The sequence below is a fragment of the Littorina saxatilis genome, unplaced genomic scaffold, assembly GCF_037325665.1.
Source record: "Littorina saxatilis isolate snail1 unplaced genomic scaffold, US_GU_Lsax_2.0 scaffold_380, whole genome shotgun sequence".
Classification (NCBI taxonomy): domain Eukaryota; kingdom Metazoa; phylum Mollusca; class Gastropoda; order Littorinimorpha; family Littorinidae; genus Littorina; species Littorina saxatilis.
In genome coordinates this window covers 16,365-31,050 of record NW_027127546.1, presented here as the reverse complement: position 1 = coordinate 31,050, position 14,686 = coordinate 16,365, and positions in this window count along the sequence as shown.

Below are 14,686 nucleotides of genomic sequence, written 5' to 3'. Positions count from 1 at the left end.
TACTCATCCTCGCTTTTGTCGCCAGCGCGATGGCGCAGGTCCCCCAGCCGTATAGTGAGTGAACACACTGCTCAAAATGTCATCATGAAAATTGATTATGAAAAATGTTATGGGTAACTAAACTGAGATATATATAAGGAATTTCTTATGATCGTGACGTTTTGTACTATTCCGGCCTGGAGTTGGGATTGATTCAATGAGATATTGTGATTCATGTTGGTCTCACTTTTTTGTACGTTTCTTTGTTTGTTAATGACAAAACGAGTTTTATTCTTTGATTCATGTATATATTTTTGGTACAAAATGAAACAGATTTGTGTAGAGATTCTTCTGTGGGTGGGTCTTACTGAAACTTTTTTTTATTTTATTTTTTATTCTCTTTTTGTGAAGTTTTTAAAAAAAATTTTTACATGTATATGCTGTACATTACAGGACATCACCTAAACAAAGGGACAGAACCATACAACAGAAAAACACTTGAACAATTACGACATACATGGGGTGGGAGGATGGGTGGGGGAGGGGGGATGTTCAGGGCTTGGTGGTCGCAGTATGAAAAGGATTTAAGAAAGAAAAAACCTAAGGGTTACATCAAAACATGCATATACAGGCGCCAATCCTTGTAAAATGTATCTACTGTATTAATCACAACTGCGTTATACTTTTCACAAATAAATCTTTGCTTAAAATTTCTACTAAATGTCTGAAAATGAGGGGTCTTTTTGTTCATTTTGGAAATATATATGGTGTTTGGCACAGATTACTAACACATCAAAAGCTTTATCGGTGACTACATTGTTCGCAACTCCAAGAAGAACCAGTTCTTTAGACAGTTTTAAATTGTCACAATGGGTGCAGTTCGCCTTTAGCCAATTAACAAATTCTATCCAAAAAGTCTGCACTTTATCACACTCCCAAAACATATGTAAAAGGGTTTCTTCATTTCTACCGCAAAATGTACACAATGACGTATCCACAATTTTTCGCAAAAATAGAAACCGTTCTGTGGGCAAAATTCTTTACAATAATCGGAACTGCATGGAACCATCTCAGACAAGTGTCTTTTGTTGTTTTAAAAACATATTGAAAAATAGCCTTCTTATCTAACAAACAGTCTAAAGATTCAGACCATTTTTCGATACATTTTGGGACCGTAACATGTTCAATCAGTTTTTTGTAAATAAGTTGTGTCTTACCTTTACAAATACATTTCCACACAATGGGCTCTGTCATAATAAAATGTTTATCAAATTCTACGCCGATTTTTTCTCTGATATTTTTTAACAGCCTGGATTACACCTTGATACAATACACAATCTCCTCGCACATTTGGATATTTAATTTTAAACGCATTATAGGATAAGTATCCATTTTGTCCCAAAATATGACCAATCTGAGCAATTCCATTGTCAATCCAGTTTTGAATGTACACTGTCTTTTTATCTCTGCGAATATTAACATTATAATGTAAACATTCTGATACAAAATCGTTAAAGGTTGTAGGGTCACATTTTCCATGTAGTTTCTTATAATGTTTAAAAACATCGGTCCAAAACGGGTTTTCCATTCTCTGCATCAAAACATTTGCAAATTACTTTCCTCTCATATTAATTGTTACAACAGATGGACATGCTTTAAACAATAATCTTGATATTAATCCAGTAAGACCAACAACTCTTTTTAACCAAACAATTAGAGATGACAGAAAACATTTCACGTCAACCATCTTTAATCCTCCATCTACATTGGGTTGGATGACCGTAGTTCTTTTAAATTTTGTCTCTTTTTCCATCCCAAAGAAATTTGAAAAAAATATTATTTAACTCCATCATAAACTGTTCGTCTGGATCAGATAAATTCGTAAACAAATGTGTCAATTTGGAAATAGCCAAGGTTTTTAGGACTGTTATTTTACCAAAAGGTGTCAAGTTCCTTCTGGTCTATGAATTCAGAAGTTTTTGAATTTCCTTTAACTTATTTCTATAGTTAAGAAAAACAACCTCGGATACATTTACTGAAAAAATAACACCAAGTGCTTTAAAATTATCCGGGTTCCAGGTAAAATTCATATCAGGCAAAAATCTTCTTTTGCAAAACTTTAAAGGTCCTAACCAAACTATACTGTTCAAAAAAAGAAACGCATAGTTGCTACTTGCCAAATTTGTTTTATTTTTCGAAAAAATTAACAGAAAATCCAATATTTAGATTATTTGTTTGAAATTTGGTATGGACACAGTTGAATGCACACACAGTTCATTTGCATCTTCAAATCAATCAGTCAATCAATACGATTGGGTGCCGAGGCTGTCAAGTCAGTAGGGGGTGTGACTGCCTTGAGCAGCAACAACTGCCCGGCACCTTCTGGGCATGGACTGGATCAGATGCTGGATATCTTGCTGTGGGATGGTGTCCCACTCCTCCTGAAGTGCCTGCAATAGATCGCGGTGATTTGCCGGCGCTTCTTCTCGCCTGCGCACACGTCTGACCAATTCATCCCAGAGGTGTTCTATCGGGTTCATGTCTGGCAACATGGATGGCCAGGGAAGCACCTGGACATGGTAGTCGGTGAGGAACTGGGTGGTGAGTCGTGCTGTGTGCGGGCGAGCGTTGTCCTGCTGGAATATGGCATCCTGGTCAGCCAGAAGAGGAAGGGCGTGTGGGCGCAGAATTTCCTCCACGTATCGCTGGGCAGTTATGCGCCCTTGGACGTGCACCAGGGTGCTCCTTCCAGCGGTATTGATCGCCCCCCACACCATGACGCCTCCACCACCATGAACGGGTGCCTCATCCACACAGTTGGGCGCGTAACGTTCGTTTACTCTCCGGTAGACCCTCCTCCGACCATCATGTCGCTGGAGCAGGAAGTAGGACTCGTCGCTGAACCACACGTGTCTCCAGTGATTCCGGACGGTCCAGCGAAGGTGCTGGTTGCCCCACTGCACTCGGTTCTGGCGATGGCGGCGGGTGAGGACAGCTCCTCTGTGAGGTCTGCGAGCTCTCAAACCAGCTTCATGCAGGCGGTTCCGCACGGTCTGGTCCGATAATCGGTGTGGCCCGGGGAGAGCCTGGACAGAAGATGAGGCCGACAGGAAACGATTCCGGAGGTGGCGGAGCCGTATGAAGCGGTCGTGAGCAGCAGTTGTCGCCCTTGGTCTTCCCGCTCGTGGCAAGTCAGCAACGGAGCCAGTGGCTTGAAACCTGACCCACAGTCTACTGATGGTGCTCTGGGACACGTGGAAGTGCCTGGCGATTGCACTTTGACTTTGGCCTGCTTGTAAACGACCCAATGCAATTTGGCGGTCTTCTCTGCTCAATCGGGCCATCTTTCGTCGCTGAATTGTCGTCTGATTTCTTTGTGGCGAACAATCCGCTTTTATGGGTTTTGGAAGACATGGTGAGAGCTCAATATTCCCCGAGTTTCACGAGATTACACTGAAGCATGACGAGTGGTCATGCCAAATGAGCAATTTTGACATTGTAGCGGCCACTGATAACGCATGCGTCACGTGCAGAGCTCACTTGTGGCAATGGACGAAAGGTCGACGACCAGATAAACATTTTCTGCAGTTTGGTGGATATCCTTGTAGCCATATAACTAAATTAACCAAATATTGCAAGCTATGCGTTTCTTTTTTTGAACAGTATACAATAGTTTTATCATAATTCATTCCCAGACCTGATAGTGATGCAAAATGTTGTAACACTTTTATACTTTCGAAAAATGATTGCTCTGTACCATCAAGAAACAGACTGGTATCATCGGCGAATTGTGACAATACAATATTTTCGGCAAGAATATTCATACCACAAATCTTTTTGTTCTGGCGTACCATAAGAGACAATATTTCGGCAAAAATCAAAAATAAATAAGGTGACAGCGGATCCCCTTGCCGGGTGCCTCGACCTACATTAAACCATGCTGAATACCGACCATTAACTGAAACACAGGACTTAATTTTGCAATAAAAAGTAAAAATCCATCGTTTCATGTCATTTCCAAAGTTGAATTTGCTCAAAGATTTTTCAATAAATGACCAGGCAACACTGTCGAAAGCCTTTTCAAAGTCGACCATCAAAAGTAGGCCAGGTATATTATGTTTATTTGAGTAGAACAGGGTATCATATATTAATCTGACGTTTTCACCAATATATCTTCCTTTCAAGAAGCCTTTTTGATCATCATGAATCAAATTTGGCAAAACACGTTTAAACCGTTCTGCAATGCACGTTGATGCAATCTTATAAACTGTATTTAACAGAGTAATTGGTCTCCAATTTTTCAAAAGTGTTTTATTTTTTCCTTCCTTTGGAATACATACTATAACGCCCTGTCTCTGAGTCACCGACATTTCTCCTTTCTCAAATCCACAATTTATAGACCGTAACATAAACTTTCCTAAGTCGGAATAGAAAAACTTGAAGAATTCCGCAGTGTACTCATCTGATCCTGGGCTTTTGTCGTTGTTTAATTTTTTCACAGCTTTGAGTAGCTCACATTGAGTAAGTCTACCTTCCAATTGTTTACTCTCAGCATCTATTAATACAGGATGAGCCAGGTTTTCATCAATCTCTTGATTTACCAGTTCGGTTTCTCTTGAAGTATATAACTCCTCATAAAAAGTCTGTGCTTCTTTAACAATCAAAGCATTATCATGAATAACTTCACCATCATCTTTCTCACTCCGTAGACTCCTTCGCAGCGGTGTGTTGCGTGCCGCACGGGTGTTTGCACCCCGCACGCTGGAGCGGTAAGTTGAGTGGGGTTTGTGTCTCGATAAAACAGCTTCTTCTATAAACATTTCGTAACTTTGCACATTAAGATATGTCTTGTAAGATCTGTTAGTGTTTCTTCTACACGCCGATGTACTTTTTGGGTGCATATTTTGTATATTATAGCCGTGATTCTGTAAAATATCACGCCTGTAACTGCACAGAAGCAAATTTCGTAGCATTCGCAACAAATTACTGGTGTAAACTTTAATGTGAAGAACTGCCATCAGTTCCACAAAAACCTGAACCTTTCTGCAGTACTGAGGCCGAGTTTCAAGCTTCTAGGACCTTGCAGACAGCGAAAAGCATTCGGAGAATGAGAATTATCCTACAACTTCTGTGTTTGCCCCCCGAAGCTGCCGTGTTTCGCCCCCGCAGCTGCCGTGTTTGCCCACCGTTTGTGTTTGACCACCGACCCTGCACACTCATGTTTATGTCCTCTAATTGGCTTGGAGCTATTTTGCAGGAACCATGGAAACAGTACTTGCAGGCAGCGGCATGGCAGGCAAAGCCTTTCCCACATTTTTTACAAGTGTGGGTTTTTTGCCCTAAGTGGATTTTGTTGTTGTGGGCATTCAGATCAACTTCTCTGGAGTACCTTTTCGTGCACTGACTGCAAGCAAACTTCTTTCCATCCCCTTATTTGATGTGCTTGGTTTTGATGTGGTGTGTCAGCGTCCTCTGGTGTTTGTAAGTGCTACCACAATGTTCGCACATGTGATTTGTCGAATCAGCACCTATGAACGGTAAAGACAAAGGAAAAGATTAAACAAATTTAAAAGTACACGTTTGTGTGTGTGTGTGTGTGTGTGTGTGTGTGTGTGTGTGTGTGTGTGTGTGTGTGTGTGCTGCGACACTGAAACGGTACTTTAAAATCAAAGGGAGTATAATGTTGCATGTAACATGAAACAGACATTTCCATCAATATTTGCCTCATCAGTGTAATGTATTTATGGTTATAAATAGAAAATTTGTTTTAAATAGTAAATTAATTAATTAATTACAAGATAATAACATACACGTCTATATTAACATGAAACTTATAATACGTACTCTTTTTTGGGGGCGTCGACATACTTTTTGGTGGGGTTGTCTATGCTTGGCGCTGGTAGACAATATTCACTTTTTTGGCCCACACATAAAATAGATTTGGCTATAACATTTTGGGGGGCAAAACTTTCTATGTAAAAGTTTTGGCCAAAACTGTTTTTGTTAGCTAAAACGGGAGATTTGGTCAAACTTCTGCCATAAAAAGATTTGGCCAAACAAAAAAGATTCGGCCAAATCTTCACTTTTTTGGCCAAATCTTTTTTGTTTGGCCAAATCTTTTTTTGGCCAAATCTTTTGTATTTGCTGGCGCTGGTGGAGAATATTCACTTTTTTGGCCAAATCTTTTTGGGGCCAAAACTTTGCTTTTTTGGCCCAAACTGGCGTTTTTGGCCAAAACTATACTTTTTTGGCCAAAAAAGTGAATATTGTCCACCAGCGCCAAGCATAGACAACCCCACCAAAAAGTATGTCGACGCCCCCAAAAAAAGAGTATGTATTATAAGTTTCATGTTAATATAGACGTGTATGTTATTATCTTGTAATTAATTAATTAATTTACTATTTAAAACAAAATTTGAATGAGAAAGACTGTCAGATCCTGTTAATTCGAAAATGTTTAAGTACATTTTCATTTCATTAATATACTTACCCGAATCACATAAAGAGCATTGACGCAGTCTGAATTGCTAAGGTCTGAAAAAGGCTACCCGTCTTAAAGTTTAAAAGGGAAGCAACCCAACCACAAAAAAGGTAAACACAGCTATGGTAATGACCATATACCCGGGGAGTTACCTCCCCTGCTGGGGTATGTGACGTCACTTCCACTGCTGCACCACGTGGTATACTCATTCGACTTTAAAGAAAACTAAAAAATCATAAGCGGGGTTGGCGGGAGGGATTACACTATGTGATTCGGGTAAGTATATTAATGAAATGAAAATTTACTTAAAAATTTTCGATTAAATTACATATTCTTACTCCGAATCACATAAAGAGCAGATAGCATCAACAAGGCGGTGGGAATGAAAAATCAAACTCACCTCAAACCCTTGAAATGAACTGGCCTCCTGCGATCAAGGCAGGTAGCGTTCTTGAACCATCTTGCCGAACAGCGGAGACATCTCTGAGGTAAAAGTTCAAAAAGACATCCTCAGAACGCCAGTAGGCTGTGCGCAGAACCTCGTCCAGCTTTCGGGACCGTAGAACGGCCAAAGATGACGCCCAAGCTCTGGTTTCATGAGCTCGAGCCCCCCCCCCCCCCCCTTTTCCGCAAGGTTCCACTCATATGCTTGTTTTATCAGAGTGGACACCCACCGAGCCATAGTCGTCTTTGCAATATCCTTATTTCTCACAGTATTAATGGAGATGAATAAGAGTTTCTGAGATTTCGACCTAAGCGGTTGAGACCGGGCAAGGTAGATGTCAAGGGCTCGGACAGGACAATTAAGGGCGTCCGGATCTCCGGGAGCCAGTATGCTAGACAAAGGTTTGACGCGAACCAGAGGGGAGGCCTGGTCTGGGGTCTGGTTCTTAGCCAGAAAATGTGGCCGGAAACGCAAAGAAATAGAACCATCAGGTTCTTTGGAAATATCCTCCGGGTTTCCAGAGAGCGCATGGATCTCGCTTCCTCTGCGCGCAGAAGCTACCAGTAGCAGAAAAAGAGTTTTGCGCGTCAGGTTAGCGAAACTCGCCGTGATCAGAGGTTCAAATCCTGTAGAACGTAAAAACTCGAGTACCAGGAAAAGATCCCATTTTGGCATGGGGGTGCGAGTAGAAATCTCTTTAAGGGCAGCGCCCTTAATCACCCGTGAAATGACTCCGCTGACGTCAATAGAGCGGCCCATCTGACGTAAGGTTACCGCAATGGCAGATCTCCTAACTCTCAAGGATGAAGCAGAAGCTCCTTGAGACGCAAGAAAAGAAAGATGGTTTGCCACGTGCATAGACCGAGGGGCTAGCGCGTTCAAACCCTGAGCCTGACACCAGGCAGCCCAGGCCTTCCAGTGGGAAGCATAGACTGACGACGTAGAAGCCCTATGAGAGCGTTCCACTAAGTCGAGAGTCTGCTCAGACGCACCGGAACGCCTCAGAGAGGACCGGACAACCTCCACACGTGAAGATTCAGAGACGAGGGATCCTCGTGTGGTATGCCGGTGTGAGGCTGCACCAGTTCCCCTTTTGTGAGAAAGAGAGGAACTGGTGGGCCGTGGGCGAGCCTTAGAAGGTCCGGGAACCAAGCCTGAGAAGGCCACAGAGGAGCGACCAACAGGAGATCCGGACCCTCCATTTCCACCTTCCGAAGTACTCGGCTGAGTAGCTGGAAGGGAGGAAAGGCGTAGGCCTGGAGCCCTGTCCAGGGAAAGGCCAATGCATCCGTCTGCCAAGCCTCGGGATCCGGGAATGGCGAGACGAAGATTGACAGCCTCTTCGAGAAACGGGTGGCAAAGAGATCCACCAGAGGCTTTGGGACGAGGGCCCAAAGGCGAAGCAGTGCCCCTTGAGTGATCGTCCACTCTGATTGAAGCACTTTGTCGGAGCGACTGAGCGCGTCCGCCAAAGTGTTCAAGCTCCCCGGAAGGTACCTGGCTGTGAGAGTGATCCGATGTTGCCAGCACCAGACCAGAATCTCGCAGGTCCTTCTCGAAAGAGAAGGGGACCGCGACCCCCCCTGCTTGTTCAGATAAGCTGCCACAGTCGTGTTGTCTGTGAAAAGACGAACATGATGGGCGTGAAGGGAGGGCCGAAACTCCTCCAGAGCAAGGGCCACAGCCTCGAGCTCCAGCAGGTTGATATGCCAGTGGCTCTGCTCTGCCGACCACAGGCCCGACGCAGTCTGTCGGTCTGTGTGCGCTCCCCACCCCGACAGAGACGCATCTGTGAAGAGGTCCGTGTCTGGGGGAGGCAAGGCGATCGGCACGCCTCTGCAAACCCAGTCCGTGTCCAACCACGGAAGGGTCGCTGACTGGAACCATCCCTGGAGAGGGACGAGGACGTTCCAGTCCACGTGAGCAGAGTCCACATACGGCTTCAGAGCAAACTGAAAAGGCCGCTTGTGAACTCTGCCCAGAGGCACCAAGAGAGCCATGGATTCCATCTGTCCCAAGATGGAGGCCAGCGTCCGGAGGGAAGCCCGCAGGAGAGGCAAAGTGGATCTGATAAGCGCTTGGAGCTTGTCCACCCGCCGCTGAGAGGGTTGGACAGTCCAAGGGACCGTGCTGAAAGACATTCCCAAATAAGTGAACGTCTGTGACGGAATCAGCTCCGACTTTGTCGTGTTGATCGAAAGGCCCAACAAGTGGGCTTGACGAAGAACAGACTGGGTATGGCCCGAGCAACCTGTCCGGCTTTGGTTCATGATGAGCCAATCGTCCAGATATGCCCTGAGCCGGATACCCTGCGACCTCACCAGTGCGCATAGCTGTCTCACGACCATGGTAAAGACCCAAGGTGCCAGAGACAGCCCGAAGGGAAGAGCGCGGAACTGGAAGATCTGATCGCCCCACCGGAAACGGAGCCATTTCCGGTCGGACGGATGCATGAGAATGTGAAAGTATGCATCTGTCAGATCGATGGAGGTCGCCCAGTCTCCTGGACGGAGGGAGTCCCTGACCGAAGCCGGCGTCTCCATCTTGAACCGTATCGTTCTCAAGAAAGTGTTGAGCTGCGATAGGTCCAGGACGGGACGCCACCCTCCTGACGACTTGGGAAAAAAGCCGCCCGTAGAAGCCCGGAGAGCTGTGGTCTAGGACTTTCTCCACCGCGCCCTTCTGCACCAGGGTGACAATTTCCGCCTGAAGGACGGACCTTGCCTCCTGTGAGGAGGGGGGCTTGCAGGCCGGCGGACGCCGGGAAAGCGGCGCCTTTTTGTCCAGCCAAAGTAGGCGAAAACCCGATCCCACAACGCCCACTATCCACTGGCTGTGTACGGTGGCCGACCAGTGTGATAGTGCCCGGGAGGGGCCCCCCGCCATCACCAGAGTGGAGGGCGGGGGGGGGGGGGGTGAAACCGGGAACACTTCATTGGGGGTGGGGCTTGCTGCTAGAGCCACCCCGCCCTCTGCCGGACGCTGATCTTTTTCTCGAACCCCTCCAGGGTTGAGAAGAAGACTGTGTCTGCTTCGTGCCGGCAGGCTTAGACGAGCCGGAAGCCTGAGGAGGCTTGGGCTTAGAAGTCTTAGCCTGCTTGAAAGCCTGAAGGGAGAAGTCCGAAAACTGCTGATCCCTGTTGGACTGGATCTCTGATCTTCGTGCATCGAAAACCAGAGGACCGAACAGAGACCCCTCCACAACCGGCGACGATCTGAGTGTGTCAAGAGTCGTTTGCTCAGAAAACTGAGAGTAAGCGAGGAATAAATCCCGACGACACGAAACAGAGTGCACGTACTGAAGGGCAGACAGACGCATCTGTTCCTCATTGACCCTGGCCAGGGCCGAGAGGAGCGTGGACACATCATCAGCGTCCTGCTCACGACTGAGCAAGAAAGGATCAAGCGTCTCAGTAAGAGCGCGAGAGAGAGATCTGATCAGAGTATCCGAGATGGAGGACAACTCCAGAAGTTGTCGACTGATCTCTTCAGAAGCCAGCAGAGTGTGATCGGGCAAGACCACACCCGAGGAAGGCTTGATTGGCTTGGCCAACAGAGGCAGCAAGTCCGGCGTAACAGGCAGCGTTGTACGCGGAAGAGCAAAAGAAGCCAGTAAGTTGCGAGAAAACTTCGGCAGCACGAACTTCTTAAGACCGGAAGGGGTAAAAGAAGAAGCGTGAGCCATAGAAGCTAGGTAAGACTGAGCCTCATCCGGAACTGGACCGTGCGGAACCAGTAACGGAACAGGCGTGCAGGGGAGACCACTTCCGGCAGGAGATGGACGAGCCAAAACCTGAGACAGCTGATATGCCACAGAGGGTGATTCGGCAAAGCGGAAGCTATCGTCGCCCTCCTTTGCATACCGGAAGTCAGCCATAGCTGACGGAGCAGCTGAGGTTGAAGAAACCTTGGCAGAAGCACCTTCCGGAAAATACCGGGAAGTAACCTCTGCGGCCGCTTCTAAAGCACGCTTGAGCTGAGCCGGAAAACCCGAGCGAGGTTGCTCACTGGCTACAGACTGAGTGTCAGAATAGCCATGATCAACTTGACCAAAGTCAACTGAACCGGAAGCAAGCTGGCGGTCAGGGTAAGCCGAAACCGGAAACCCCACAGACCGCAAACCGTCATGTCCCGTAACCATACCAGCAGGCAGAGAAGGGAGCGCTGACGACAAGCTTGAAGCCGCCGGAACCGGAAGGGGTGTCGACCCAACACCATAGTGAAGGGAAGAATGCCCCGAACGTCCATAGTCAGGAAGCTGACTCTCAACCAAGGACATCCGAGAAGGAGTACCCGGAAGAGAGAAAGCGGATCCGGTCTGTGCCGGAAACACGGCCGGCGAAGCCACACCTTGATGTGGAAACGCTGGCCGTGATGACTGGGGCCGGAAGCCCTGCTGCCCGGAGGCCAGTCCACAGTCAACTCCAACACCTGCCGCTGAATGGGAGTGTGAAGGAGGACCTTCGCTTCCGGAAAAACCCGGAAGCGCGACTTCCGAAGGAAACCGCCCTTGCTCAGAAACGAACTCACGCTCAATGGGTACTGAACGAAACTGAGCAGGAAAGCGGGAGTGACCCGCGCCAGGTGAGCTCCGTCCCAGCAGGGACAGTCCAGTGGCTTCACTAGAGCCGAAGGACAAGCTCGACGTACCTTGTGAGCTTCCCGCGGAAGCAGAAGCAGAAGGAGTAGTCGAAGTTCCGGTAGCACAGGAAGCCGTCACCACAAAACCGGAAAAGGAAGCCAAAGAGCGGGCATCGCTCACTGCAGGCGGATGGACGGTGCTTTCCGGTGGAGTAGCACGCTTTAGTTCGTCGCGTACTAAACTGCGAATCTCTGGAACCAAAGAGCTCAATAACGAATAGCGGGGGTTCTATTTGCAACGAAAACACATAAACCTTTCAAACACTTGTTACATTTTATGTTATGCCCCAAAAGGCAAGTTAAGAATAAAATAAGGGTTTTTTAGAAACATGGCCATCACAAAAATACGATTGTTTTTAAGAAATAAGGCTTTAAACCTGGCGCCTTCATGCAGACGAAATTGGAACAAATGCTAGTCCGCAGCACAGGAATGAAATACAAAACTTCACCGAAAAAAATATTACGAGTTATTGAAATAAACATAATAATATATTCTGACATGTTATGTTGATATAATTGTTATTTGGAGCTCAAAATGTTTTTAAAAGCGTTTTGAAAATACAGAAGAACGGATGGGCAGAATGAACAAAATGGCGGACATCGCACATGCATTCTTTATTTTGGCAGCTGAAAAGTCTCTCTGGTGAGTACATTTGACATGTTTGGACTGTTGCGAAAATGTACGCAAGCTATTCAGGTCCATACAAATACCGAGCACCGTCATCACCTATGGTTTATTTAATTAGGTGATGCAGCAAGTGCCTATGAATTGTCGGGAAAACCGAAGTATAATTACGTCAAAGTTTCGCTATCAGTTGACGTCATTTTATTTGTCGTCAAGGAGTTGTCATATTTCTTGAAGGAGTTTCCTTCAAAGCTTATTCTTTTACTTTCGATGTGATCGTTAGTTTACTTTGTTCATTAGTATTGGGAACATAAGGAGTTAGATAATAAATGAGGTTATTATTAGGTACGAAATTCTTGATCGCTATTTTCGCGAATAGACAAGAGTTTCCATTGGTCTAGGTTAGCTAACAACGCAAAGATGAGTTTCGGTTAGCGATTAAGGAGTCTGCGCAGAGAGAGAAAAGAATAACGATCGAAAAGAAAAGGCAACGGAAAGTGGAAGAGAAGGAGCGAAAGCATGAAAGGACCACAACGGCACCGTTCTATGCCTATGCCTAGAAGTAAAAACCATCGCCAAGGGCGAACGAAGTTGGCAAAACCTTCCACAGCGGAGACACCCTGTCTTTCACGGGGCGACCAGAGAGATGGCAGCAAGCGACAGCGGCAGGGGTGGGCACCTGTCGCATTGTCGCATTTTGTTGCGACAAGGGAAGCCGATTTTGCGATAGGCGAAATTGCGACAAGTTGCGACAGAGTGCTCTTTTTAAATTTGCTATGTGGTTTTTTTCCCCAGATCTATTTTAGCTGATTCCAAGGCTACAACAGTGAGTACCAACAGGTGTATGCCCAAGTGTATTGACTGGTATGTTAAGTGTATGTTAAGGGGCAAACAGGCGATTTTCCACAAAAATCAGTGACAAAATCTGCTGCCAGAAACTGGCAATTATCACCCTCAGAATGCACCAGATTGTACCATTTGCTTCCTTTTTTTCAAAAATTTTCCGGGGGGGCATGCCCCCGGACCCCCCTAGCAAACTAGGCGCTTCGCGCCGTCGACTTGGCGCTTCGCGCCAAGTTCTGCTACAAACAATATTACTTTTGCTACAAGCAAAGATATTGTGCCCACCCCTGAGCGGTAGCCGGTAACCGTCAGGGTGATGGAATCTTTTCTCGGTAAATATGTTTTTTAGATCCAAGTTGATTTCCCCAAGGTTACCAAGTTAATTTTTATGAGCACTGTATTGGTCACGGTATCACAAGTGTGATCAAATACCAAGATTTTATGTGATCACTGTAGATCAAACGTAATACATTGTATGAACGTTGAGCAGCATGAGGAACGAATGTGGATAATTAATTGTTTATAAAGTGCTGTAATGAATGATATAGTTGGATCTCCATTTGAATAACAAGATGTGTTTTTATCACACAGGTCTCAGGGGAAACGGTTTGTATGATGATAGAATAATTCCCAGTTCTGAGACTTGTCATTATTTCGACAGATATGTTGGTGTTTCGAGTTACGACTACGAGTTTCCAGTTCGAGATCCGAGGGACGAGTTTTTTACGATCAACCCTCTAACTTCGTCCGATGTTTTCCTGATCATCAATGATGAACTTTATGTAACCGTTCGACAATAACCAGCCTGGACCACACGACGTTCCGACCGTCAACATCATCACTTCGTATTTTCAAGATGAGTGACTTTTAGAATTAGATCCAGGATATATGAACGATACAGAAATGATGAATAACCCGGCGACCACGGAACAAGCCAGTAAATAAAAAGTTGAATCTATAAATTTACAAATACGTCTTGTGTGTTTTGTGCATGAATCTGCAATAGTGGTGTGATAGAATTTTTTTTAGAAACAAAATTCATTCTTGTTCTGATTTATAACGTAAAAGGTGAGGTCTTCGTACCCTCCGAGTAAGGCAACAGACAAGGATCCGCAACATGGACAATTACAGTAACTCTGCCGTGTGTTGACAAAACCGAGTAAGTCCACTGAAGCTACTTCCGAGAAAAACGACTTTTAGTGTTTGATAAACTGTCTCAAAAGTGATGAGTATCTAGATCCACCCACTGAGATAATAAGATAAATAGCATTATCGCATTTTTACTGATCACATGACGAAACATGCTGTTGTCATTGGTCAACTAGGAACTGTATATCAATTGACATCGCGCAGGAAGTTCCCAGCGAATTTGATATCGCGCAGGAAGTAGTTTATCAATTTTAATTTTTGAAGAATAAAATCTCACCTGAAGGAAACAAATGACTCCCTTTTTTTTAAATCACAAATTTATAAAAGAAAAGTAATTGAATCAGAAAGATTAAGCTGTGCAATGAATAAAATCAAACTGTTCCCACCCAGCTTTAACAGAGAAGTAGTAGAAAAGAATGTTACAATCTTACCGACTGAGGTAGTTGGAACAGCCATAAAGTAAACAAAGCTGACCTTGAAAGTACCAGTAGTGGCAGTACTTAGAAAACTGTGAGATCTCTTG